This window comes from Nelumbo nucifera, chromosome 5, assembly GCF_055504915.1.
Source record: "Nelumbo nucifera cultivar China Antique chromosome 5, China Antique-T2T, whole genome shotgun sequence".
Taxonomy (NCBI): domain Eukaryota; kingdom Viridiplantae; phylum Streptophyta; class Magnoliopsida; order Proteales; family Nelumbonaceae; genus Nelumbo; species Nelumbo nucifera.
Genome location: NC_142653.1, coordinates 36,564,017 through 36,588,366, shown reverse-complemented (window position 1 = coordinate 36,588,366; position 24,350 = coordinate 36,564,017). Strand labels below are relative to the sequence as shown.

Below are 24,350 nucleotides of genomic sequence, written 5' to 3'. Positions count from 1 at the left end.
TTACTCTATTGCAATAAAAATTAGGTTTGCATGTTATTAGATAAAACATTTATTATTCCCAAAATATTTTGCTACATTGTAATAAAAATTAAGTCTGTTATTAGATACAAAACTCAACAATTTTATACTTCAAACCAAGTTTTTTTTTTCTGTACTGATATTGAACTTTAATATTTCTGATGTGTTGTCTTGTCTTCTTTTGTGCCAGGCCTTCCACTGTTCACATTGCATTAGCCTTCCATTGTTTCCATTCTATCTTCCTCTCATACCACTCTTGTCATTTGGGTTCTTCTAGTACTGCCTTTTACTCCATTGCAATAAAAATTAGGTCTTCATGTTTTGTTTCTATAAATTTTGCCTAGCTTTTCTTGCCTGCTTCACAAATTCAATCATGCATGAATGTTCTGTTTCATAATGCATAAATGTTCCATTATATTGTTGGCACTATGCTACTCCCAAAATCTTTTGCTAAATTGTAATAAAAATTAGGTCTTTTATTAGATACAAAATTCAACAATTTTATACTTCAAACCAAGTTTTTGTTTTTTCTGTACAAATATTTAACTCTAATATTTCTGATGTGTTGACTTGTCTTTTTTGTGCCAAGCCTCATTGAAGATCACATTGCATCATCATTCCATTGTTCTCCTTCTATCTTCCTCTCATTCCATTCTTGTCGTTTGGGTTCTTCTGGTACTGCCTTTTATTCCAATGCAATAAAAATTAGGTCTTCATGTTATTTTTGCCTATCTTTTCTTGCCTGCTACACAAATACGATCATGCATGAATGTTTTGTTTCATAATGTTGATTGATAAAAATAAGATTTTTTCTCCCCCACAAGAGAGATCTATATCTATTAAGGAATAAACGTATCAATTGGTATAAACTAATAGACATTGGTTTTGCTCCAGAATGTAGAAAGTAACAGGTAATATTGGGGATGACCTTTAAAGGTAGCCTTTTTTGTTTAGAGTACCTATCTGAACAAAATTTTAAATAGGGGCAGAAAAATAAGGCCTTTTTTGTTTGTGGAAAATAAGGCCTTTTCTCTTTTTACAGGAAGAAAAATGAGAATAGTTCAGTTATAGTCATTTGGCAAATTAAAATTCTATCCAAATAATTATTTTGACCAGTAAATACTTTATCTTCACCTGGGATTTGCTTGGTTTCTCTAAGAGAGATGTTCCAGTCAGTCAAAAAGATAAATAAATAAATGAACAATTACAAATTTGAACAGCCTAAAGAATCATCTGATGTTACGTTGTAGAGCCAATTGCCATAGATTATTCCCATGGAGCCAATTAATCACATCATCATCTATTCCCTGTAAAACGTTGATCCACTCAGTTCAAAGATTTATGGTAAGTCAGGAAATGCTGCAATTCTGAAAATTGAAGATAAATTGTTGTACTGCATAAAAAGAGTTGAAGCAACATCAACATTTTGATGCATATGGTAAAGAGACCCATAAAAAATTGAGACAGTTTCACATGGTTAGTTGGAGTAATTCACAGGTTTGCTGAACATAGTTGTGAAATCCTCACGTTCGTTGTCAAGATTTATATGCTGACAAACCTGTTCACTTGGACCATCACCATGAGGAATATCCAAAGTTCTCCCCAACAGCAGAGTGATAGTTGTGAAATCCACTTATTAGTCTTTTTTCTTAGATAAATGATATAAATTATTGAGATATAATACAAGGAAATTGGGAGAGTAATACTATGTTTTTTTTTTTTTTTATAGTGCTAGAAGTCGCTATTATACATAGTATGTGCGTCTAGATGACAGTTGATGGATAACATAAAATTGCACATCTCCAGGCCTAGAAATTAAATTGATTAACTAACCCTGCAATCTATGGGTCATTTTTCTTGTTGAAATGGTGAAATATTGGACTAAAATCTAAGAATGATTCAAGTATGAGAGCTGAAACTGTGTAAAAAAACACCAGAAGTTAGGTCCAGACAGTCTAACTAGAACTAATATTGGATAAATAAAAAACCTTATTGCCATGCCAACCATATTTTCTTACCATCCAACAAAAAACTTGGAAAATGATTAGGTTTATACTATAGGTCTATGTTACCCAAGTACAGCATATGCAGCTAGACAAGGTTTTCGGACATCAGATTTACCCTAAAAAGTTGAAAATAACCAACACAACATGGCATCAAGGTGTAGGTGTTTGATACACCGAAAGAAAGTGCAGTGTCTGAGTGTCATGGTAAAAGCTTGATTTATGAGGTAAGGCTTTCATAGAGAATGCTCATACTCTCCACATAATGATGGTAATTATGCAGAACTGATGATAAAATGCAATTAAATTAGAGTAAAAGAAAAAGGGAATTATCCCATTGCTATTTGTAACATTGCTATATGCAAAAGATGTGATATTAATGAGTTTGGTTTGAAGGTAAAATGTATTGGAATTAATTGAGTAAAAAAGAACCTGCATGTGTAAATAAGGGAATATTTACACACCATTGTAGTAAATATTCAGTATTAATTTATATAAAGTTGGAAAGTGGAAGGCCTAACCAAGAGGGAGAAGTTGGCATGGAATATTGCTCTCGCAACAGTTTTATGGTGTGTATGGATTTATAGTTGATAATTGAACTCCTTTTAAAAATATATGCAATGCTATCTAAATTTCTAAAAAAGAAAAACTTTAGTTAGAGGTAGATAAAGTAGACTAAGGCTGAGAGCCAAGTTGTCTTGCAGGATTCAAGTCTTGCAAGACATTGAAGGAGAGCTATGCAACGCAGAAGTTCTCTTGCAAGATCCTAGCATAGATGTGGGTTCGAGTCCCACTACCATTGACATTGAAGGAGAGCTATGTGTGATGTTATGCTATTCTCAAAAATGACAAAAAAAAAAAGAATTAAGGCCCCAATTAGGGACCCAGGTAGGTATAAATACAAAAAAAAAAATTGAACCCCCAACTATGTAGTGTGGGGGGGAAAGGAATTTAAGTTTATGGTTGTGCTATTATGACTTTTGAGAAGCTAGTTGTGGTCTTGTAGTAACTAAATATGAGAGTGTTTTTCTTCATGATGACATGTGATCCTTTAAGGTATCTTTATTAAGGACTTTTTATATGATGGAAGGCTACATCTTCCCTCTATTTTATAGATAAGAGGGATGGGGTGAAGGAATCATGTCAAGGATGTTTCTTTGTCTACCATGTATAAAGAATTCCACCATCTTCGCAGCCACCCCTTTGCTTGTGTTTGGGTATTCATACCACATGTCAGTGACATGTCAATGCCTTTATTCAGGCAACCCATGTATTATCATATCTAACTTGTGAATGGTTATTCTCAATTTTCCACATGGCTATTTGTTTGTGTATAACACATCATTTAAGGTTCTTCTAATTCTACTGGTTAAGCTCTTCATTGATAATCTCGTCCAAATGTTTTACTTGGTCTTACAATCTACACTCTTCTTTAGAAGTTTGGCTTATTGATGTAGAATTATGCTGCACACTACACAAATATGCAATACTTTTAAATTGTGGGCTGACATCACTCATTTCTCACAGTTAATAGTAGATTCACCTACTTTTCTTTGAGTGGCAATAAAACTTAGCAATCATTTAAATTTGTTTCACTCATGTGGAAGTAGTTCCATGTTACTTATCAAATTTAAATTCCATGTGTTTCAGAAATTATGTTGTTCAATATATCTTAGAGTTGAAGATTTAGCTGTATAAGATGGCATTTGAAGATTTAGTTGTATAAGATGTTGCACTTTGAAAGAATGTTCCATAAAAGACATTCCCGGAGACTTCAAAGGGGAGGAAGGAGATGGGAAGCTCAAAACTGGTACAGGTGAAAAGGGATGGGTGGATGGCAAGACCAAACTTCTCTTACAACAATGCGGTGATGGCGGGAGCATGGCCAAACTTTGGATATTCTAAACTAAAAAAGTGGAAGGTAAGCAGGTGGTATTTACGGAGATGCATATTCCTTGAAACCGACGATTCTCCCGCTGAACTAGCAACATGTGAATGGATTCGAATGAAGGTGAAGAAGGGTGATACGATCCTTGTTAAGGTGGAGATTATGGTTGGGGAATCTCTCTTCTCTGTTTGCATTTGGCCTAAAACTTTACCGTTAGTCCGAAGGCGGAAGATAGAGAGTCAAACAAAAGATAAGGCTCAAAAGGAGAGATCGGGTTCGGTTGTTTCCAAGACAGTAGTCTTAGAGGATGTCGGTGAGAACTCTTTTCCGCATGAATCTCTAAGAAATGACCAAGGTCGTGCAGTTGAACCGATGAGGTTGCCGGAGCTCGGTGGAGGGGATGAAGGGACTCTCGGCCTTAATATGAACCATCCGATTCCATTATCAACGGAGGGCCAAGATTTCAGTTCAAGAGAGGGTCTTGAGGGAAGTGCTTCTTTTCCGAAGATGGGAAATCTTGGGGGAGGTGCAATGGTTGAAGAAATTAAGAACCTAATAAGAGAATGTTTAAAAGAACTACATGTGGCGCCCATGGAGGAGAATCCGTTGAGCAAATTTAATAAGGCTAGACAGCCTTCAGAGTTCGGGGATTGTGTTGGTGTGCCTTTCCTAAAATGGGTCTAGGACATCGACCCGAGTCAAAAGAACCCAGATACCCGACCCATTCAGGAGTTTAGAAGAAATAAAGTTTCCAAATCTGCTAGTGAACCAAGGTGGCCCAATGGCAAGGAAAGATAGTGTAGCCCGGTTCAGTTGGAGCCAAAGTGTAGCCCGATTCGGTTGGAGCTAGCGCGGATCAGCCAACCTCCTATGCAAACAGGGTGGAGGGAGTTTGGGACTTCAGTGCATCTGTCTTCTTAATCCCATGATGCTAAGAACCGAGGTGGTAGTCAAGATATTGTGACATCCCTCTCTCGTCATTTTGGGCTGGTGAGTTCGATGAAGGTTGACCATCGACGACAACAACAAACCTCTCTTTCCCTGGTACCTGTGAATGATAAGTTGTTGGAGGTGACGTCATTAGCAGTGGTGGATATAGGAGAACAAAATGTAAATGTGACTGACAACCTTGAACAACCCAAAATGATGGTGGAAAGAGAGAAAAGCTCTAGTGATGAAACGAAGTGAAGAAAACTGTCAGAAAGAAATTAAGAGCAATACAAACCTCAGGACAGATCAAGAAGGTAAATCAAGTAACAACTCTACTCATTCTTCCTCTTGGGTTACTTCTAAGCTATTAGGTTTAGGGAATTTTCTGGGGGTTTCAATGGAAGGTATGGAAGCATAAATAGTAAAATTTTTGGAAGAGATTGAACAAAGAATTCTTATGGAGAGGGGAAAAATGGCAGCAAAAAAAGCGGGGACGAATTCCAAGAGGAATAGGGAAACGATGTGTCTTACTTGGGGCCTAAATGAGAAGGCGGAGAGTAGTGAAGCGGCTGTAAGGGGGTCGAAGAAAAACTGAGAAGAAGGTGGAAGTGAATTTGAGGTGGGGGTGTTTGCTTTTTCGAATTGTTTTATTAATGGACTTAAGAATTTTATCCTAGAATGTACGAAGCCTGGGGTCGGGGAGGATAATGGTGGTTTGCAATTCCTTGAAGATGTTGAAATCGAAAATTATATTGCTTCAAGAAACAAAACTAGAGAAAGTAGATGCTGGTATTATTTGGAGTATTTGGGGAGATGGTCAGGTTAGATGGAAGGCAAAGGCAGTTACTGGGAGTGCAGGGGCTTGTTATGTCTTTGGGACCCCTCTATATGTAGCTTGATTTCTTGCAGAAGTGGGAAATTATCAATTTCTTTACTCATAAAGCTGCAAGATGGTAATATTATTCAAATAAAAAATGTGTATGGACCAACAGTCTCTAATCTCAGGGCAGACTTCTGGGAGGAATTAGTAGATATGAGAGACTCTTTGGCTCATCCTTGGGTCATTGGTGGTGATTTTAATGTAACACTATCAGTGGAAGAGAAGAATACAAGGGGTGGAAGAACTAGGTTGATGAGACGGTTTGCAGATTTTATCAATAATATGGAACTCATGGATATCATTATTCAAGGTAACAAATTCACTTGGACAAATAACCAAGAAAACCCTACCCTTGTGAGGTTGGACAGGTTCTTGGTATCTTCACATTAGGATGATGTCTTTCTGGACTTTAGGCAGATCACCCTCCCTAGACTTGTTTCAGATCACAGTCCTATTCATCTAATTTATGGGCATCGGGAGAAAATCAAAGCTCCCTTTAAATTTGAAAATGCTTGGTATGAGGAAGACAATCTTATTCTGTTGATGAATGTTGTGTGGGAAGAAATTCAGGTGGAGGGATCTAGCTCCTTTATTCTGGCAAAAATACTATATGCTATCAAAAGGAAAATAAAAATTTGGAGTTTGGAGAAAAAGTTAAAGTTAGGGATCAAAAAGAAAGCTTTACCGGGTATCATTGAAGAGATTGACAGAGATGAAGAAATGGGTCCAATTTCTGAAGAGTTAAGGCTGAAAAGATCTCAAGCAAAAAACAACATAGACAAATTGGTTGTGAAAGAGGAAATAAAGTAGACAAAGAGCTAAGATCACTTGGTTTAAGGAGGGTGATAAAAATATACATTTCTTTACAAAATGGCAAATGCTCGAGCTAGAGTCTCATTTATTAAGAAGTTGGTATGGGAAGATAGGAGCGGGGAATCAGATTCAGAGATCAAATTAGTTGCAACCTCCTTTTATAAAAAAGCTTTACATGGAAAACTAGATATATAGACCCTTTCCCTCTAATCTCCCTTTTAGGCAACTGACTGAAAATCAGAAATTATGGCTTGAAAGACCTTTTACAGAAGAGGAAATCGATGCAACAATTAAGAAATTAGAAGGAGATAAATTTCCTGGGCCAGATGGTTTCACAAACCTTTTCTATCTGAAATGCTGGAATTTTGTGAAAGAGGATTTGATGAAAGTGTTCCGGGAGTTTCATGCTAAATTTCCTGGGCCAGATGGTTTCACAAACCTTTTCTATCTGAAATGCTGGAATTTTGTGAAAGAGGATTTGATGAAAGTGTTCCGGGAGTTTCATGCTAATGCCTCTTTGCAAAGAATTTTGAATGCCACATTTATAACCCTCATTCCAAAAATTGAGGGGGCTATGAACATTAAGGATTTTAGGCCTATTAGCTTGCTGCATAGTTTTTACAAAATCTTAGCTAAAGTCCATAATGAGAGTGCTTTTGTTTCGAGAAAGTAGATGGTTGACTCAATTTTAATTGCCAATGAGTTAATTGATTCTAGAAGAAGAGAGGGAATCCCGAGTGTAATTTGTAAACTTGATATTCATAAAGCATATGACTGCACCAACTAGAATTGTCTGGATTGTGTGCTGGACAACATGAACTTTGGATAGAAATGGAGAAACCGGATCAGTGTATGTACTAAAACCCCTAAATTTTCAATCCTAATTAATGGGCAATCCACAGGGTTCTTTGGTAGCTCTAGGGGTCTGGGGCAGGGAGATTCTCTATCCCCCTTGTTGTTCATTTGTGTTGTAGAAATCCTCACACTTTTTAGCAAGAAGGCTGCAAATTTGGGCTTATAGAATGGGTTTGCTATCTCCCCTGGAAAGGAGAAAGTCAATATCCTTCAATTTGCAGATGATACACTATGCTTTGTGGATGCTTCTCTGACTCAGTTGTATTCAGTGCTTGAATTCTAAGCTGGTTTGAAGTGGTGTCTGGTCTAAAGTCAACTTTAGTAAAAGTAAGATCATCCCAGTGGGCCATGTTTCAAATTTAGAAGATTGTGCAAAAGGGATGGCTTGTCAAATTGATTTCCTCCCGGTAAAGTATTTGGGTTTGCCTCTCGGGGCCAAATACTCTTCCCCCTCAATCTGGTTCTCAATCATTGAGAGAATTGAGAAGAAGTTGGCCTCTTGGAAGGCAAAATATCTATCTTTTGGTGGTAGAGTTACATTGATTAAGAGCACCCTCTCCAACTTCCCCACTTATTTCCTTTCTCTTTTTCCCATCCCAAACAAAATAACAAATAGGTTGGAACAGCTTCAAAGGAACTTCTTATGGAGGGGTTGGGAAGATGAGAAGAAGATTCACATTGTAAACTAGGAACAAGTGTGCCTTCCTAAGGAAGTGGGTGGGCTGGGAATTAGGAAGTTGAAATAATTTAATTATGCTCTTCTCAGTCTTCTGAGAGGAATGCATGGTGAAGTCTTATTGCGGCAAAGTATGGAGTGGTATTGGGTGATTGGAGAACTCTGGATCCTCATCCAATTGGGGGGAAAATCTCTTTGGGCAGGCATCTCAAACATCCCTCTCTTTTTGAATGGGATCAGTTTTAAGGTCGGCAAGGGGGACAGAATCAAGTTTTGGAAGGACCCCTGGTGTTTAGAGGGTTCCTTGGTTGAAGCCTTTCCTCATCTATTCCAAACTGCAGTGAATCAAGACTCTTCGGTTACTGATAACATATACATCTCTGGTGATTTCACCATTTGGACTCCTCTGTGTAGGAGAAATTTGTTGGATTGGGAAGTGGAAGAGTATGCAGTATTGTTGGGGTTGCTTCAAAATCAGAGGATCACTACTAGAAAATTCATCTATAGAGGCAGCCATAAATGCCTCTAAAAGCTCAAAAAATGTCTCTAAAGGTTATAAGAGGCAGCCAAGTAAGTGCCTTTAAAAGCCCAGTCGCTAAATGTTTTAGAAGCGCTTGGTTAAGCATTAGAGGCAGATTTATAATCCGCCTCTAAATTGGACTTTTAGAGGCACATATGACTGCCTCTATTGCACTGATGCTAAAAGTCCTATATAGAGGCAATTAAAAGTGCCTTTGAAAGTTCAATTTAGATGCGCATTTGAACGCCTCTAAAGGATTTTATGGCAATTTTATGTGCATCTAAAAGAAATCTAAGAAAAGGAAAAATCTGTATGCTTTAATATTTAGAGGCACTTTTGGTTGCCTCTAAAAAGGTTCTAAGTTTTGTTTTTAAAAAGTGCAATATATTGTGATTGAGGATGATTTGGCCCCACCTCGTAGCCCGGGTACACGTGGGCGTGACCTTGCTCAAACGATGACTCAGCGTGACAGCACAGCAGGCGTAGCCTCAACTCGGAGGGAGGGTCCCACCGAGTTGAGCCAGACAACTCGGCAGGATAGACTACTCGCCGGGAGCCGCCTGGCCTGCACCTCCTCCCCGGGGCTAAAGCACCCCGAGCTGCCCCCGAGCTCGGGGTCCCCTGACCTTTTCTAAATACCTGAGCTCCTCCCAGTGGACCTCGGGCCACCCCCAAACAGGAACACACCAATTCGCCTATAAATACCCCAAGGTGAAGACACCTCGGGTCAGACAGCTCGGTTTAGCTTGCCACGGGCAGCTTGCCGCTTACGAGATAGTCTGGCATAGGGTAACTCGCGGAAGGGGAGTTCGGCATACTGCAGGAAGACCTCCTACCCGACCTCCGTACCCGACAAATCTGGGGACAACAACCATATCTCTCGTCAGACAGCATCGTGCCTGCCACCTTAGAGGGTGCCTTACACTTGATAGGTACGTACCCTGCAATGACGGCACCGCGCGTGTCACATTAGCCCTACCTGCAACGGCTGCGACAGGCTAACAGTGGCGGTTATACCTGCCCTGTCAGAGGCCAGTGGGCCTGATGCAACGAAATTCTATTTTAAGGAGCCTATTCTCAAAGAATGATGCATCATCTTCTATACTCGCGCTATCTACACTCTTAGCCTTCGTCTCCTCCTTGCTTCTCCTACAGAGTACTAACTTAAGCATCGGAGTGTTCCCATCGGGTAACACCCCGGGGATTCTTCTTCTTCCACATCTCAGGTATCTTCCAGGAGCCACATGAGTGCCAGCTAAGAGTGACCGGATTGCACTACATCATTTGGCGCCGTCTGCGGGAAAGACCAAGGTGGCCGACGACCTCGAACTGGAGTGACCTACAGAACAAGGCGACGAACGAGCCGCGCCCACGGAAGAAACATTCGCAGTTCCGACCTCAATAGCAGACCCAACCCGGATGCTTCAGATCGGTGCTTCCATCCAGGAACCTCTACGATCCGAACTGGTAAGTTTCTTACTTAAAAATTTGGATATTTTTGCATGGTCTGCGGTAGAGATGCCCGGTATAGACCCCGACCTTATAACTCACAAGTTCAATACTGATCCTGTAGTTAGGCCCGTTAGACAGAAGAAACGCAACCTAGCCCCAGAGCGGTGGAAAGCGGTCAATGAGGAGGTCGAGAAGTTCCTCGCAGTTGACTTCATAAGAGAAGTCCATTACCCGAGCTGGGTAGCCAACCCCGTTCTGGTAAAGAAGGTTAACGGCAAGTGGCGCATGTGCGTCGACTACACCGACCTAAACTGAGCCTACCGAAAGACTGCTTCTCGCTCCCCAGAATTGACCGTTTGGTAGATGCGACCTCAGGGCACGAGTTACTAAGTTTCTTAGATGCCTATTCGGGTTATAACCAAATAAAGATGGACCCGAAAGACGAAGAAAAGACTGCCTTCATCACGGAGTTCGGTCTATACTATTACAAGGTTATGCCCTTCGGGTTGAAAAACGCAGGGGCAACCTTTCAAAGGCTTGTAAATAAGTTGTTTGCACCATTAATTGGCGAAAAAGTAGAGTGCTATGTAGATGACATGGTCGTCAAAACTCAGTTGTCACATGAATTAATACAAGACTTGCATTTTGTTTTTGAAATTTTGCGTAAGTTTAATATGAGATTGAACCCAAACAAGTGTGCATTCGGTGTGACATCGGGCAAGTTCCTATGATACATCGTTAACCGATGCGGCATTGAGGCCAACCCGGATAAGATTAAGGCCATATTAGATATGAAACCACCCCGAAAGTTGAAGGAGGTTCAGAGGTTGAATGGCCGCATAGCCGCCTTGAGCCGCTTCATGTCCAAATCGGCGGATCGTTGTCTGCCGTTCTTTAAGGCAATCAAGAGCAAAGGGTTCGAATGGACCCAAGATTGTAAGCTCTCCTTCGACGAGCTCAAGAAATACCTTGCTAGTGTGTCGATCTTAACCCGACCCGAGGAGGGCGATGTTTTAGAACTGTACCTCTCGGCAAGCGACGAAATGGTCAGTTCGGTACAAATAAAGGAAGTAGATCGGGTTCAACCCATCTATTATGTTAGTAAAGTATTGCAGGGAGTAGAGACGAGATATCTAGAGATAGAAAAGCTAGCGTACGAACTAGTAATTGCAGCTCGGAAGCTCCGCCCGTACTTCCAAACTCACACTGTTATCGTCCTCACCGACAAACCTTTGAGGCAAGTCTTACTTAAGCCTGAGGTCTCTGGTCGGTTGACGAAGTGGGCCGTTGAACTCAGCAAGTACGACCTCTAGTACAAGACGCGAACTACCATTAAGGCTCAAGCCTTAGCAGATTTCATCGCCGAGTGCACATTCAGCTCCGAGGTTCTCAGGTCGGTTGAGCACAAGACTCCCAGCTCGGGTGAGCCTGAAGCCCCCAGGCCGGTCGAGTCCGAGCACCGTGAGGTAGAAGCCAGTGTGGCATCTCTCCTAGTTCGGCCAAGCGCGAGCTGGGATGAGCAGCCCTGGATCTTTCACGTAGATGGCTCCTCGAACCAACAGGGCAGTGGAGCCGAAATAGTTTTGCACGGCCCAAGTGGCACGAAACTGGAGTACGTGCTACGCTTCGAGTTCGCGGCCTCAAACAATGAAGCGGAGTATGAGGCATTGATAGCCAGACTAGCTCTCGCCAGAGAAGTAAAAGCCAAGCACATCATTATCTGCAACGACTCCCAGCTCATGGTCAACCAAGTCACTGCTGAGTACGAAGCTCGCGAGCCAACCATGGTCGCCTACTTAGCTAAAGTCAAAGAAGCCCTACTCAACTTCCAGTCACACTTCATCAGACAAATCCCTAGGTTAGAGAACACTGAGGCCAACGCCCTGTCCAGGTTAGCCAGCACCGGCGACATCACCATGAGAACCGTGTACATAGAGAACCTGCCTCGACCTAGCATTCTCGTGGGGGCAGAGGAGGTCACTCCCGTCGTTCAAGCAGAGCCGAGCTGGATTGACCCACTCGCGAGCTTCTTGCTACACGGGACCCTCCTTGCAGATCTCAATGTAGCCAGAAGGGTGCAGCGCCAAACAGCCAAATACGTCATGATAGACGAACGGCTGTACCGGAGATCCTACACGCTCCCCTACCTGCGTTGCTTGCGACCTACCGAAGTCGAGCTCGTACTCCGCGACACTCATGAGGGTCTGTGCGGCGGACACTTGGGGGGCAGGGCCCTCGCCCAATAGGCACTTCGACAGGGGTATTATTGGCCAACAATGAAGGCAGATGCCATTGAACTCGTTAAAAAAATGTGACAAATGCTAGAAGCACGCCAATATCCACCACCAACCTGTTGCCGACCTCAAGTATCTCACCAGCCCGTGGCCCTTCGCATAGTGGGGCATCGATCTACTCGGGCCATTCTCGCTAACAACGGGTGGGAGAAAGTTCTTAGTAGTAACAGTGGACGACTTCACCAAGTGGGCAGAAGTTGAACCCCTTGTAACAATCACAACCCAGAACGTCCAAAACTTCTTTTGGAAGAATATCGTGTGCCACTTCGGATTACCTCGGGTATTGATTTCTGACAACGACAAGCAGTTCGAGGACATCAAATTCCAAGACTGGTGCCAAGACATGGGAATCCGACATAATTTTACTTCAATCGCACACCCTCAAGCAAACGACCAGGCAGAAGTCACGAACAGAGCCATCCTCCGCGGACTAAAGGCACGGCTGGACCGAGCTAAAGGGTTGTGGGCAGATGAGCTGCCCAGTGTCCTATGGGCCTACTGGACCACGGAGAAGACCGCCATGGGAGAAACACCCTTCAATCTCACTTGCGGCACCAAAGCAGTTATCCCTGCAGAGATCGAAGTTCCTACACTGCGACTATAAGCATACAGTGATTAGACGAATGAAAATGAGCTCCGCACCAACCTCGATCTACTCGACGAAGTAAGGGACGTCGCGTACATTAGGACCGCAGCCTACCAGCAGAGAGTAACTCGGTACTATAACGCCAGGATTAAGAAGCGGAACCTCTGCGTTGGCGACCTGGTCCTTTGTAAAGTTATGGTACTTGAGCCCGGCGTTGGCAAGCTCGGGTTCAACTGGGAAGGTCCTTACCGAGTGAAACGAGTACTCAGGGAATGAACGTACGAGCTCGAGACCCTCGAAGGGAAACAAGTACCTCGGGCATGGAATATTGTCAACTTAAGACAATACTATTTGTAAGAACTGAGGAGGCCATGAGCCACTCCTAGAGCCTAAGGGCCAGAATACTGAGCTAACATGACCTCGGCGCAATAAGACCCAGTCGCCTCTATGGCATGGGCGAACTCTAGGAGAACGGATTATAAGTCGCTCCCCCAGCCTAAGGGCTAAAATGCTGAGCTAATGAAAGACCTCGGCAGCATACAAGACCTAGTCACCTCATCGGCATAAGCTAAGTACTTGCAATTCCCAAGGCGCAGGCGATTCGGACACAAACCTTGTGACGAATAGCCCGCCCTGGCATGCAACAAGTTGAACCCGTTAAGGACAACTGAAGTCAACTTAACCCGTGTGAGGATAGGTCGGGCATGTACCCTACTATGTCACTCTCCTCGGTGTACTTAAGGCTACCCCTACTAAGTATCGAAATACAGTTCGGGACCACGACAGTCGAGGAACCCTCACTTCGGGTAATTGGCCAGGTAGCCTAACAGTTTAGAACAAAAACAACCACTTTAGCAAGTAAAAGAAAAATTGCACAAGTGTTTGCAAAGCGAATTTTTCACTACGAATATTTCAATACAAAGTTTCTGTTACAAGAGAAAGAGAAAGAGAAGACTAAGCCTATAAATACAAGGACTGAGCTATTTCGGAGGCTCGTCGTCTTTGCCAACGACTCCCTCGGGGGCAGTAATGGAACCAGTAGCCTCTGCTTCATCATCGGCACCTTCGTCTTCAGAGTCCGGATCATCCGCCGACTGGCGCACTATGTCATCGGTAATCCGGGAAGTAGTGATAGCGCTGGTGTCCAGGTCGGGGTAGAGGTGCCTGATCATCCACCGGATGAGCTTGAAGCCATTGCGGTAAGCCTCGGTCATCACGTCATCAAACTTCGACGACTGGACATAACCAATGACGGCCTGCACCTTGGTCTCCTCGAGGGTGCACTCAAAAATCTCCGTCTTCTCCTTAATGTCAGCTCGGAGGAACTCCACCTCTCGCTCTAACTTTCCTTTGGCCTCTTTACGGCCCTGCACCTCAAGCTTCAGGGCATCCCAGTCTGCCCTAAGCTTATCCCAATCTACCCTGAGGCTGTCCCGGTCTGCCTTGAGACTGTCTACCTCCAGCCCCAATGCTTCCTGACCGACCTCGAAACCGTTTACTTCGACCCTCAGCCTGTCTTTGTCTCGGGCCAACTCGTTCTTCTCCGCCAGCAGCACCTCAATGAAGCTCTTCTGAGCTGAGGCGTCATTCTAAAGACGGTGGATTTGGCCCTGAGCTGCCCTTAGTTTGGTATGGGCTTCACGGGATGATCTCTCTGCATCCAGAGTCCGTCTCAAGTTCCGGTCGGACTGGAAGGTCAAGGCATGCACGGTTGTGTTCAATTGCAAGAAAGGAAACCCGTCAAAAAAAAGGGGGGGGAGAGAGAGAGAGAAAGAAAGAAAAGAGAGTCTTTCACAGGGAACTCACCACCATGGCATGGGAAGCAGCCCGACCACTGAGCTTACCAGGAGTGAGGTTAGCCCATTCCGTGACCTTTTTCGGGTACACGACCTCCTTGCTCTTCTGGCTACACCGGGGGCTCAGAATGCTTTTGCCCCCTGGCTCTCCAAGCTAGACGTCGTCATCTCCGCCACATGGGCGGACTCCTCGGAAGCTTCGGCAACAGCATCAGCAGGACAGGCCCTGGCAGTTGTCCCCGCAGGGCGTACCCCAGGGGTAGCTCCCATATCACCCCGACGACGGTCTCGGTAGGCTCCGTCGTGGGTTTTGCCGCCACCTCGGGGCCCTGAGGCACCGTGTCCTCCTCCAAGTTGATGACGGGGTGAGGACAGGGGAGCTCGGGCTCCGGGGCTAGGGCCTGTGAAGGTTGAGCCTCGGCGGAGGCTGGCGGAGATTCAACACGAGCCTTCTTGGCCATGCGCTTCTTCCTCTTCATTTGATGGAAGAGTCGTTGACTGTCAATCTTCTCTGCCTCCATAGGACCTGCAGTGAAGCCCGACGTTAGTAACCTCGGAGTAAACATATGAACAGAAAAGTCAAAATGAAGAAAAACCTACCCGGGCTCAAGTCGGCCTGGATGAGCTTCTCCTCGGATGTGAAGTCTTTATAATTCAACCCGAGTTGAGCCAGCGATTGGAGCGCCTTCTTGGTCTTCCCGTCTAGGATGACACCAGGGTCTTGAACGGCCATCCTCCAATCAGTGGGGAAGGGCCACCCCGTGCCGCTCTGAACTACGAAGTAGTCCCACTTCCAGGCTGGAACTTTACTCGAGAGCTTGTGTATGAGTTTGAAACCTGGGCGAGGAGACAGGTAGTATGACCGTCTGTGCCCGGGGAGAGTGCCCGAAGCACTCTTCTTTATGGCCAAAATTGTGCTAAGAATATCTAAGTCTATGGAGAGAGAACGGTCAACGCAAAGAGAAATGGACCCCACTACATTCCGTATGGAATTCGGGTGAAGTTGGTCCAAAGTGATGTTAAAGTGTACCAGCACCTCAACAATCAAAGGGTGAAGAGGAAGTCGGAGTCTGACTACCAATTGCTCCCTAAAGATCACGATCTCGTCAGGACCGTGCTCCCATGGAAAGTTGCCGGTGGGAAGGCTATATGAGTATTCCCTAGGGAGGTTGAACCTTTGTATGAGGTCCTGAAGCCTCTTCGCCACAAAGTCTCCAGCGTCAAAGTTGAACTCGCGTCTGAGGTTCCTACCTCGGGTCTTCTAGCTCAGTTCGTTCCTCTAGTCAGTTCGCGTTTCCTGTGGTGAGTCCTCGAGCTCCTCTTTCTTTTCTGAGTATCCTTCCCCCTTTGCTTCATAATGTCGTCTAGCGTAGATAGCCTAATTGACGAGCCCGAGGTAGGTACCTCGGCTCAGGGCGGCTTCGGTTCATCTGGCGTCCACCTCCCACTATTTATAGCCGCTGCGCCCGAGCATTAACGAGCACGATCAAAACGATCCAACGGCTTTCAGAAAAACCGACTACGGGTTCTTCGAGGTGAAATCAGTTTAGCGCGTTTTTTCGCGTCCGCGTCCGAATCGCGTGACGTCCGCTCGTAAATTGGACGCGATCCGAGTCCCTTTTGACTGAGTTGGGATCTAGACCGGTCCAGCTGGGCGAAACGCGTGACAAAGTGGCATGAGTACCGAAGCCAAATCCACCCGGCGCGATATGAACTCCCCGCGCTGGATCAACACCGCCTCTAAATTGGACTTTTAGAGGCACATATGACTGCCTCTATTTCACCGATGCTAAAAGTCCTATATAGAGGCAATTAAAAGTGCCTCTGAAAGTTCAATTTAGAGGCGCATTTGAACGCCTCTAAAGGATTTTATGGCAATTTTATGTGCATCTAAAAGAAATCTAAGAAAAGGAAAAATCTGTATGCTTTAATATTTAGAGGCACTTTTGGCTGCCTCTAAAAAGGTTCCAAGTTTTTTTTTTTTTTTTTTAAAAGTGCAATATATTGTGATTGAGGATGATTTGGCCCGACCTCGTAGCCCGGGTACACGTGGGCGTGACCTTGCTCAAACGATGACTCAGCGTGACAGCACAGCAGGCGTAGCCTCAACTCGGAGGGAGGGTCCCACCGAGTTGAGCCAGACAACTCGGCAGGATAGACTACTCGCCGGGAGACGCCTGGCCTGCACCTCCTCCCCGGGGCTAAAGCACCCCGAGTTGCCCCCGAGCTCGGGGTCCCCTGACCTTTTCTAAATACCCAAGCTCCTCCCAGTGGACCTCGGGCCACTCCCAAACAGGAACACACCGATTCGCCTATAAATACCCCAAGGTGAAGACACATCGGGTCAGACAGCTCGGTTTAGCTTTCCACGGGCAGCTCGCCGCTTACGAGATAGCCTGACATAGGGTAACTCGCAGAAGGGGAGTTCGGCATACCGTAAGAAGACCTCTTGCCCGACCACCGTACTCGACAAATCTGGGGACAACAGCCATATCTCTCGTCAGACAGCATCGTGCCTGCCACCTTAGAGGGTGCCTTACACCTGACAGGTACGTACCCTGCAATGACGGCCCCGCGCGTGTCACCTCAGCCCTACCTGCAACGGCTGCGGCAGGCTGACAGTGGTGGTTATACCTGCCTTGTCAGAGGTCAGTGGGCCTGATGCAACGGAATTCTGTTTTAAGGAGCCTATTCTCAAAGAACGAGGTATCATCTTCTATACTCGCGCTATCTACACTCTTAGCCTTCGTCTCCTCCTTGCTTCTCCTACAGAGTACTAACTTAAGCATCGGAGTGTTCCCGCCGGGTAACCCCCTGGGGATTCTTCTTCTTCCACATCTCAGGTATCTTCCAGGAGTCATGTGAGTGCCAGTTAGGAGTGACCAGATTGTGCTACATCATATTGTGAACATTGCTACATAAAAATTCTAATTTATACACTTGTATGAAAATATATATAAAATCCAAAAAGATACACCTTATCCATAAAATTCAAATTGACTTTCATCATCATTTTAAGAACAAAAAAAAAAAAATCACAACATTCAACCCTCATTATATTCATTCTTCCTTTTGAGTAGATGTCTTTTTTTTTTTAACAACCTACAAATCAAATATAGAGTATTCCAAAAGAAATTCCTTTTAACATCTCAAAAAATAAATTTGTTTGTAGTCTTCATCCAATCATTTCTTCCTCTACAACCTGCAAAGGAAAGCAACAAAAAGAAAAAAAAAACAAGTAAATAGGTATAATTTTTGTAAATTAATAGCCAGGTCTTTGGCAATGTGGGTGTAGGGACAATAATGGGGATCAATTTGGCAAAAAACACAACATTCAAACCAACCCTACTAAAGAGACAATAATGGGGATCAATTTCGATTTCAGACAATCGGATACCCTTTGTAGCCCTATTGAGGTTGATTAACCATACCACAAAGGCCCTGTTCATTTTTTGATAAGTTATTTACCTAGCTAAATGCACTTACCTGGGTAAGTGTTTCTCAGGAAAGAGAAAGACTTATTTGGGTAAATGCATTTACCCATGTTCTTTTATTTCCCATGTAATGTAATGACCATTTTACAAAAAATATGCACTTAAAAATACAATAGGTATTATGATCTTCAAAAGCCGTAAATGGGTTAATTGTCACATTAGCCAAGCAAGGGGTTAACATGAATCAGTTGTATTGGCTCAATTATAACATAATGCTATGTAGGAGACACAACGGCTTGTTTCCTCTCCAAGGGATGCTTCATTTGTAAATACTTCTAGTTCATTTTAATAAAAATCTATTATTTGTTTACATAGACTGGAACATGCAAATGGGTTAGTTTCCAAGCAATGGAACTCCACATCAAATGGTTTAGCCAAATCTAAGGTGAGAATGATCTTTTGTAGGGGTGAGCATAGTTCAGTTTAAACCGAATAACTGAACCGAAATTTCAGTTTCGGTGCATTCGGTTTGGCTTGTTCGGATATTCAGTTCGGTTTCGATTTTTAATTTTGGTTCTTTAATATTCGGTTTTCGTTTTCGTTTTCGTTTTCGGTTGGAGTATTTTACATTTCGGTTTTAATCGAAATAACCGATATTATAAGGATATATTAGTAATTATACTAAAACCTATTTGTTTAGGCCCGCCAAAACCATTGAAACTTGAGAGGCATTTAAGGCGTCTGACTAAGTGGGCGGGATGTCCCGTCATCACTCTATCATGTTTTTTGTCATACCCCCAAGGGTCCTTTCCGTCAATACATCTTAATTGATCTTTCAAGTTTCAAAAGGGGACAAAGTGACAAACGATAATGGCATGATGCACGTATATAGTTGCTCTACAAAAATTGGGTCCATCAAAGAGAAAAGCCATTAGTACACCCAGCATCATCCGCTGGATTATTTGTCCTTTTATTTTATCTTCTCTCTCACTAGTTAGCACTTAGGAGCACTGAAAGGCGAAAGCAATAATTGCATACTTGAAAAAGGTTTCTGCATTTACTCCCGAAGGAGGTTCCCAAAGGAGCAATGGAAAACCATTAATATTAGGGGTGAGCAAATGTTTCTCGACGGGCGTAAGTCTTCCTCTCCAAATCTCTGTGTTTGGTGACAGGCGACTGGCGTCTGACTGTCTTTCCACTTCTCACTTTCCTCTCTTCGAAGCAACAACCTCATAATCCGGGGACGGCGACGGCGACGGCGACGGCGACGGCGACGGCGAGCAGCAAGTCGGTTGTCGAAGTCTCTTACTCTCAGTTATGTAATATTTATTATTGTTTATTTTTTTCTTTTTCTTCTCTCATTTTGCAATTTTCTGTCAATTTTTGTAATTTTCGGTTTTAATCGAAAAAACCGAATTAACCGATAAATAAATTTGGTTCGGTTTGTTCAGTTTAACCTAAATTCGGTCTCGGTTCCGGTTCGGTTGCCACATTTCATAGTTCGGTTTCTAAAAATTCGGTTTACTTGGTTCGGTTTTAAACCAAAAAACCGTTTGCTCACCCCTAATCTTTTGCACAGCAACAGCTCCCCCTCCCACATACTACCTTTTAAGATTTCATTATGAAGAAACACTATCAAGGAATTTTTGTTTCAAAGATAAAAAAGATAACGGGCATACAATTTCTGTGGCATCTACTCTCTTTAAGCGAACCTCACTATCTTTTTGAATTTTAACCTGAAAAAGATCAAGAGAAAGTTTTGGAGTCAACATTTGTGAAATGAAATTACATGAATTACATTTATTGCAAGAGGAAGTCGGGCTTTAAAACATACAGATTCGTCTGAAGTCGTATAGTTTAGCATGTCTCTAGATTGAAACTCCATATCATCCGGTATCAACTAAAATACAAGAGCAGATAGAAGCATTATACATATAGAAAATAAAATAAGTAGGAAAAAATGATCACTCAACTATTTAAAGAATAAGTGGATAAAAGCAATGTTACCTAGATCAAGCAATGACAAAATATTGATGCAATTGGATAGCAAATTAAGTAGTGAATGTTAATTACCCACATGGATTTAAGCTAATTTTAAAGTATCTAGGTAACATAGAATAAAGGAAAAAGTAAGGGCCATATGAACATGTATCTAAAGTCCAGATGATTCTGTGGGGTGATAGCTGTCAATAGATTTAACTGAACTATTTAATCAATTAATTGGGTCATTCACTGGCTTAATGCCCATTTTATTGCAACCTGATATCCATCATTTCCTTTCTAATAAAGTTCTATATTCATGCCCATCCAATATTGAATAATCCAATACAAATTGGTTGGATGCAGGTACATTTTTTGTACGAGTAGTGATTAATATTTGGTACATTTGTTTAGTGAAAAACAAATGATAGGATAGGTTCTGTCTCATATGTGTATGACATCCATGTAGACACCAATAAATGAAAAAAAGTACATTGTCATAACAAGATTAGGAAGGACCTTACATGGTTTGACACAAAAATCTGAACAGGCCCAACTTCAACAAAGAAACCCATATGCAAATGTTCCAAATATGGTGAAATATAATTGCCAACAATTGTAACACAATTGTACCACATGGAACTGTTGGAACAGTCTCTGTGATCCACAAAAATTTGAAGAATTTGATTTTCACTTGCTTTTAAAGTCTCAGAGAAAACCAGAATCACATAACAAAGGCAGTGCCAATATGAAGGTAACATGTATTGCAATTCTAAATGAAAACATGCACACATCCATTGTTATACCATAATATAGGCTGCAAGAATCGAATCGAATTAGGATAGGGGTAATTTGATAGCAGGCCAATGTCCAAACCGAAACTCCTAGTGTACAAGCATGGTCCAATTTTTCCTAAGATCATAAAAGTATATATACAATTACCATATCATTTGCAGAAAAAAAAAAAATCCTAAACCAAGAAGGCTAAAATAGAAGAAATATAATTCCATCTATATACTAGGCAGTTCAAACAAAACTGCTCTCAAAATCACTAGATTTTCTTAAATCAAAACAAATCCGTAACAAAGGATGGATATAAACTTAGATTATACCGATCTTGTTTGCCACATCCAGTGCATCATAATCCGATGTCAACCTCACATAAGCCTTCTTAGTCCTATCAGGCCTGAAACCACAAGAATAATCAGAATATAGATCCATAAATTTGCTTGAGGAATGAAAATAACATAATGTCATTATATATACCATATTTGCACTGCTAAGGCTGCTCAACATAGACTGGAGCGTGGGGTTTGGACTAGTATACGCTATGGTGATATGCAATGAGCACTGTCTTGTAATGAAAGGTCTTGGATCAATTGATAGTTAGAAGCTAAAGATTCTAAGCTACTCATGTTCAATCTAGATGATTGATGTTCAAGTATGCTAATTTTGAGAATTCTATTCCTTTTAAATTTCTTCCTGGAGCCTTCATTATAGTAGGTGTCTTATACTTTAGGTATCATCAAGATCAACATACATAAACAGTCCCCCTACAAAGCCAAAACACTAAAGCAGTAACCCAGGGGGTTGATTACTTCTATATTCACAGAAACATGCTTGTGTTGGGGCAACACTAAAGCTAGAATCCAGGTCTGACCCAACTTGTAAATAGGATAATTTGAATGCCCAACATTGCCTTTTTGAGTTGCAGGCTGGACCAGTCCAGATTGGGCTAGGATTTACCGGTCATTTCCAATGTAAAATACTAAGGATGTTTTATCCAACATGAATGTTTTTTGTCTATGTTGTTTCTGAAATATGCCATATCACAAAACAAAGATAAAAACAGATTCTAAGAATTGGAAACAATTTTAGTCTTGTTTAAAAAAGAATAATTTTATTTCTAAAATATTCCCCATCTTTTCTTTCAAACCAAACATAGCATAAATGAATGTAACAAAAAATGCAAAGGTGAATATCTATAACTGAATATACAAAGATATCTCTGCTCTAGACTTCACTCCATATCAAAAGAAACTTACCCAATGCTGGTATTAGGATGGCTGCACTGGAAATGGACCTAACCTCTGGCATGTTTAACATGTTATTAGTGATATCAATCTTGGTTATTGGTGCCATGATAGCATCATAGCATAACCAAAAGATCATGCTCAGATGTAGAAGAATTTGACACTGATCAGCCGTTGGCCCCTTAGGTGATTGATATTTTGTTCAAAATGAATAAATTGAGATGTTCACCGGGTCACGGGTTCAACCATCCAGTTTGGCCCAAACCGAAAACACCTGCTTGGATGGTAAAGGTAATTTGGGGAATTCCTCCTTTTCCATATTAGCATCGGGCTGGTATGGACTGTGAGAGCTAGTAAATTAACACATTGAACCTTATCTGGTGCATATTCTGGATTGACAAAGGATTTATTGCTCCATGTGGCAATCTGTGAAAGAAGGATTTGAATTTGGAAATAAAGGTTACCTCGATAACGATGTCAATTCCCAAATCTGCCCATGGTAGCTTGAGAAGATCCTAGTTTGAAACGACCTTGATCGGCTTGCCATCAATGGAGATGGTCTCGTTGTCCACAATCTTCACTTCCGCCTTGAAAGTTCCTAGCATTGAATCATAGTTGAGAATGTGCGATGACTGCGATAGATATCATACAAGTGAATTAAGTTTATTTAATCTGGTGCTTGACAGTTATATAAAAAGGAAGCGAAAAGTTATTCTGCAATCGGATCTGGAGTTGCTGAACCGAAAGTAATTTCTCTTACATTCTTAACACTGCCACTGTCGTTCACAACAACGATGTCCAGGGGTGAGTCTTTCCGGCCATGCCAGCACCGGAGGAAATTCCGGCCAATGCGTCCAAAACCAATATTGATTGCTACCTTCAACTTGGCGACTGTCTGTCCCCTAACATGGATGAACTTGTAATTTGTTTTGGGCCCAGGCAGAACTAGTGGTCTGGTTCTTGTTGTAATTTTCTTTTATTTTGAATAAATTACTTTACCTTTTTCCAAAAAAAAAAAAAAATCTTAGAGTTGAAGATACCATCTACCACTGCCAACTTGAGTTCTCAGTTTGAAGGGAATTATGTTCACGTTTCTATACAAAAATTTAGCAGTAATGTTGTATAAAAATTTCTCAAGGTATTTGGAGAGGAGAAGCGGTTATACATCATTCATGAATTGCTCTCGTCGCCTCAATTTGAACACTTGCTATAGCACCCATTTGCAAACTATGTCATTTAGTTTGCTCTAGGAGTTACCAAGTTGATTTACTTACATATTTATGTAGTCATTGGCATTTGGAGTGAGATGAATATTTTTAAAATTTCTTTACCCTTTTTCTTTAATTCATCTTTGTAAAACTAGGGTCGTCTCCATGCTTCCTTGGTTGATGCAATTCGGCCCCATGCATCCATCTTAAGCACCAACCCATATTGCAAGAGGATCTTCTCATGAGCCCTTTTGAAGAAATGATGTACATTCTTGTGGTGGTATGAAGTGATGCTATTGTTCTCCATTATTACCGGTATGACTTTGTTATACTACAATTTGCTATCTAGGGCTATCAAATCTAGAATTCCCAACTACAAAGAGTTTTGTGCTGATAACTTGAACATGACTGGGATGATTTAGGTTGCATAAGCATGACTTCCATGTTTTTGTAGAGTGTAAAAACAAATAAGCAATTTTGCTTTCAATTGCTTAATTTTGGATACACGGATGTATCATTCTATTGTTCTATTTATCACGATTCTGAATTGTCATCTTTAAAAGATGCAGTGCCCTATGTATGAGGTTGTACGGTGTGGACAATTTTTTGGTTTTAGCTTACCAAATGCAGGGGTATAAATTTATTGATATTCTTAATTTGCTCCATTCATTGTTTGGTCTGAATGTATGGCTGTTCTTTAGAACGTAGAAACAAGAAGCCACCCAAGGTTCAAGTATTGGTACGCACAATACACAATTTTTATGTATCATACAATTCAAATCAAAGGGACAACACACATAGATATGAATTATTTTATGCTTCAAGCATTCAACTAGACCATCTCTAAGAAGGGTATTGTTTATGAATATGACCATTTATTCCAAATCAATGTGATAAGAGGAAATTATAGGCATGTTTAAGAAAACATTTTCGGTTAGGAGTTTTGGTTATGAAAACTCTTGAATTCTGTGGAAAAGTCACTTT

The 24,350-nt window shown here is 42.0% G+C and overlaps 1 long non-coding RNA gene across 1 annotated transcript; it reads right to left on the bottom strand.

Annotated features, from left to right (window-relative positions):
• Positions 1-280: 280 nt before the first annotated feature.
• LOC109115372 (uncharacterized) lies at positions 281-23,084 on the bottom strand. Its single transcript, XR_016076287.1, has 5 exons — positions 22,919-23,084; positions 22,623-22,790; positions 21,238-21,311; positions 747-19,881; positions 281-358 (listed from the first exon to the last, which is right to left on the bottom strand). It is a non-coding gene; the product is annotated as an uncharacterized LOC109115372 (long non-coding RNA).
• Positions 23,085-24,350: the final 1,266 nt, after the last annotated feature.